We start from the raw sequence: 4,799 nt of genomic DNA on the forward strand, positions 1-4,799 counted from the left end.
TCAGGATGTTGGAAAGTACTCAAACTTCTTTTGAAAATTAATAAAAACTTTCTAAAGAGTTATTTAAAAATATGTATTATGGGGCACTTGGATGGCTCAGTCGGTTGAACATCCGACTTCAGCTCAGGTTGTGATCTCATAGTTCTTGAGTTTGAGCCCCACATCGGGCTTGCTGCTGTCAGCCTGTCAAAGCAGAACACACTTCAGATCCTCTGCCCGTCCCCCGCTTATGATCTCTGTCAAAAGATAAATTAAAACATTTTAAAAAATAAGTATCATGTGCATATCCTTTAATCCAGAAATTCCATTTACAGTCATTTCTCCTAAAGAAACAATCCCTTCAAAAGTCCAAATGAATGTACATGTAGGTTTAATATAGAGTTTAGATAGATAGATAGATAATTTATATGTATTAAGTAATCAGAAACAATCTAAGTGTTGAATAATAGCAATTTAGTAAATTGATTTAAATTTAAATTCAAACAATAACCTATTACATAGTCATATTAATTATATATGACAAAAAATATACCAATGGATAATGAACAAGCACATTATAAATCTGGATGCCTAACAGGGTCTCATTTGATATGAAAATAGAAATCTCCCTCTTTCTTTCTGTATGTACATACTTAATGTATGTATGTTTTAGGCAGAACTGTGTCCCCCCAAAATTCATATTTTGAAGTTCTAATCCCCCAAACCTCAGAATGTGAATATATTTGGGGATAGGACCTTAAAAGACATGATTACATTAAAATGAGACCATTAGGGTAACCCAATCTGACTGACATATAAGAAGAGGAAATTTGCGCAGATAAAGCAACACCAAGGAAGCAGGTATGCACAGAGAAGGCTATGTGAGGACACAAGTGAGAAAGAAAGCATTTACAAGCCAAAAGAGAGGACTCAGAAAGAAATAAACCTGCCCACACCTTAATCTTGGACTTCTAGCCTCCAGAATTTAGAGAAAATAAATCCCCATTGTTTAAGTCACCCAGTTGTGATATTTTGTTATGGTAGCCCTAACAAACTAATGCTATATGTTTCAGTGTGTACATGAGTGTATGCATGTATATATAAATATTACATATAAGTTATAAGTATATAAGCATATCCTTTTATAATATACATGTTTATATAGAGACACATATATAACATTTTCATGTTTATATATTTGAGAGGCTAGAATAATATATCCCACGATGTTAATAGTGGTTATTTCTAGACAGTATTTACAGTTTTTGGCATATTTTTTCTAGATATTTACAATTAGTATCTGTTTTTAGAAGAACAAAAATAAATCTATTTTAATTCACACACAAAAAAAGATCAGTATTCAGTTGACTCTTGTTTTTCTTTTGCATCTAGCATAGTGCTTTATGCATGGGAAGGGCATAATAAAAATTGTATTGATTAAAACAAATAAAGACTAGATTGTATGAATTGGCAGGTTTTTGTTAAAATGACTTTCAAAAGCACAATAAGCCTTCATGGAAACACAGTATTGCTAGATTCTATTTATTTTCAGTTCTCTTTTCATGGTGCTCTCTCTCCTACACTATCCAGGAGGCAGATGTTTAGGACTAATATTTGATTCTTAAGTATGTTTACTTCAGTTTTTCTTTTGAGAAGTTTAAGTTCTTTACTAATTACAGATTACATTTTTAGGCTTGATTGGCATCCTTTTAATTTTTTTTTTCTGACATTTGATTTGTCTCTTTTTTTTCTGACATTGCATTTGGTTAGGTTATGTAGGGAGTTGGTGAAATGGTTCCCTGACTTTCAGGTTTCTCTTCGTGTGGCCCATCATCTCCCTGTTTCCAGCTCTGAAGCTATCATGGCATATTGACAAGTGAGAATGGATAGAGCCCCAGTGTCTGACATAGATAAAGCTATCAAAAAACACCCTGCAGGGGCAAGCCCCAGGTCCAAATAGGTCTTGTTAGATCTGTATAGACACTTTAGAGTTCCTCTTTCTGAACATACATTTAATCATTGTACAGATGCAAGCCATTTTCCCTTTGACCCTAAACTCTGGATCCTGAGATCACAAATCTGTACCTCCTGCAGGCATGTATCTTTTATTAATGGAAACATCAAAATTCTAGTGCAGCTTTGGCAACTCAGTTTGCAGAGAATTATTAAGCTATTTTGAGTGCTCCAGAAAAGTAACATGCATATCTGGCATTAAAAAATATCATGCAGAGATAGAAATCTAATCAATCATATTTTAGATGAAGGAATAAATGGCCTTTGTGATTTATGTTATTAGTGTAAGTAGTTAATAGAAGCAAATTAGGTTTATGTGTGACAGAGACATTATCAATTAATAGCTCTTGGGTTTTCAGTACTTTGTATCTAAAAATAAAATAAGTAAAAGAAAATAATAAAATAAAATAAAATAATCCTTGTCTTTGGACCTAGAATCATAAGTGTCACCAGGCAGAAATTTATTTCCTCCCTTTTTGGCTCAATTATTTAAGATTTCTCAAAGGCACAGTAGATAAGTTAATGAAAGCAAGGCTGGTCATGGAAAGGGGGAAATCTTAAGTTTCTGTGACAGTGGAAAAAAGAGAGTACAACTAATGTCATATATCTACTAATAACCATCACTGAAAATGTGGATTCAGAGTTGCTACAACTAGAAAATTGAAATAGAAAGACCTCATGTTGGGAATATGTGTTGCCTTTCATAGCCAAGCTTCTCAGGGATTTGAGCTCAGGACATCATCAAAGGAAGGAAGCTTTGAATGTAATATATGAGATTGCAGGTATCATTGTTCTAAAAAGCATATTTTCTGAAATATGATCTTAATTTAATTTTCTATCGCCTTTCTGGGGATGGTTTTCCTAAGGTCACCATTTCTGTAGCTTCATGGTGCAGCATTTGTGGGGTTTGGGTTCAATGACTTTGCTCAGGCAGATCCTGCTGCACTGAACTTGCCCCCATGTTGGCCAAACTGAAGAAAAATAGGTATTTCCAATTTTCTGTTATGTAACAAAGTAGGATGATGGAGATTAAAAATTAAACTACTTTTATAGAGAACCTGAGAGATGTGAAGTGGAAGGTTTCAGTTTGAAGTAAAGAGGGATTTTCTAAATGGGAACAATATTGATGAAAATCTGTTAGAAATATCCTAGGAAAGATACACTTAGGAAATTTAAACTGGATCATTTTATTCATTCTCATTAATATTGAGGCTTTAAAGGCAAAACACTAAATGCTTACTATATGCCTAAGACTAATTACCTGACATCACACAGTTAATTAGTGATGGAACCAGGTTTAAACTCATTTAGCCTGAATCCAGAGCTTTGTTAACTGCCAAGTTGTATGTTTCTCTTTTATTATGAAGTGATGAGAGACAGAAAGCTACTCAAGGCAGTGAATCACAAAAATACCCTCTGGTCTAGTAGAATCTCCTTTAGATCTCAGAGTGTCTTATAAAATAATATTTTGATCAAATATAAAAAATATGTAATTATCACAGTCTGGTGTTGATGGTACAGAAATTAGTTAAGAGGAAGAAATTTTAAAAATTTTAGAAAGATAACTATAATTCCTCCCTCATTTCCTCCCTCCCTCCTTTGCTTCCTTCCTTCCTTCCTTCCTTCCTTCCTTCCTTCTCCTTATATTTGATATTTATTCACTTGCTATAAAAATTGAATTGTCTTTTTCATCCAGACTGTCTAATTTTCTTTTCAAAAATTATTAGATTTTATTTTTTTAAGATGTATCAGGTTTACAAAAAATGAACAAACAGTACAGCAAGTTTCCATATAACCTCTTGCCTTTGTCTCAGTTCTCCCCCATTTAACCAGTATTGATACATTATTATTAACTAAAGTACATTATCTTCCTTCTCCTTGGTTGTGGATTGGATGTAGTAATTCACTTCTAAAGACTGGAGTATGGTGGAAGTAATGGTATGTGACTTCTAAGACTGGGTTATAAAAGACATTATAGCTTTTTCCATGCTTATTCTCTTGCTCTGGGGGAAGCCAATTGCCAATGTCACAACAATACCCTGTCAAGCAGCCCTATGGAGAGATTCACATTGTAAGGAACTGAGGCCACCTGCCAATAGCCATGTGAGTGAGCTATTTTGGAAGTAGGTCCTCCAACCCCAGATAAGCCCTCTGATGACAGCAGCTCTGGCCAGCATTTTGATAGCATCCTTATGGAAAAAGCCAAGCCAGGCCACTTAGCTAAACTGCTCCCAAATTCATGACTGACAGAAACTATATAACATAGTAAATGTCCATTGTTATGTAATCTTTTGTTTTCAGCATAATTTATCTCACTGTAATAGATAACTGATACCCAAGGAGAGATGACTTGTCAGAAAATTTCCTTCTAACTCTTGAAGTAGAAAAGGGGGAAAGATTGGAAGAAAACAAGGAAGTAAGGTCTACAGCATATTGAAACATGGAAAGAAATGGAACAATGGAAACAGGAACCCTGGATCAAACTGAAACCATGTACAAAGATCTTTAAGTAGTAAGTACATTGATATTCTAGGAAAAATATTGTCATGTTAGGATATAATATTGTAAGAATTTAAGAATCATCTTCTTTGCAAATACTTGTGGTATTTAGGTTACCTAGTGAATCCATCCATCCATCGAATTTCCCAAGCCAGAAATTTGAAGTCTAGCAGATTCTGTTCTTTAACTTACTCTCTTTGCAACTGGAAACGAAGTGCTGTTGATTTCAAAACTTAATTTAAAAAATCTGTCTCTCTTTCCTCACTTCTGCCACTGCTTTATTTCCAGCACTCACTGCTTACAGCTTA

The sequence above is a fragment of the Acinonyx jubatus genome, chromosome B4 (genome assembly GCF_027475565.1).
Source record: "Acinonyx jubatus isolate Ajub_Pintada_27869175 chromosome B4, VMU_Ajub_asm_v1.0, whole genome shotgun sequence".
NCBI classification, from domain to species: Eukaryota; Metazoa; Chordata; class Mammalia; order Carnivora; family Felidae; genus Acinonyx; species Acinonyx jubatus.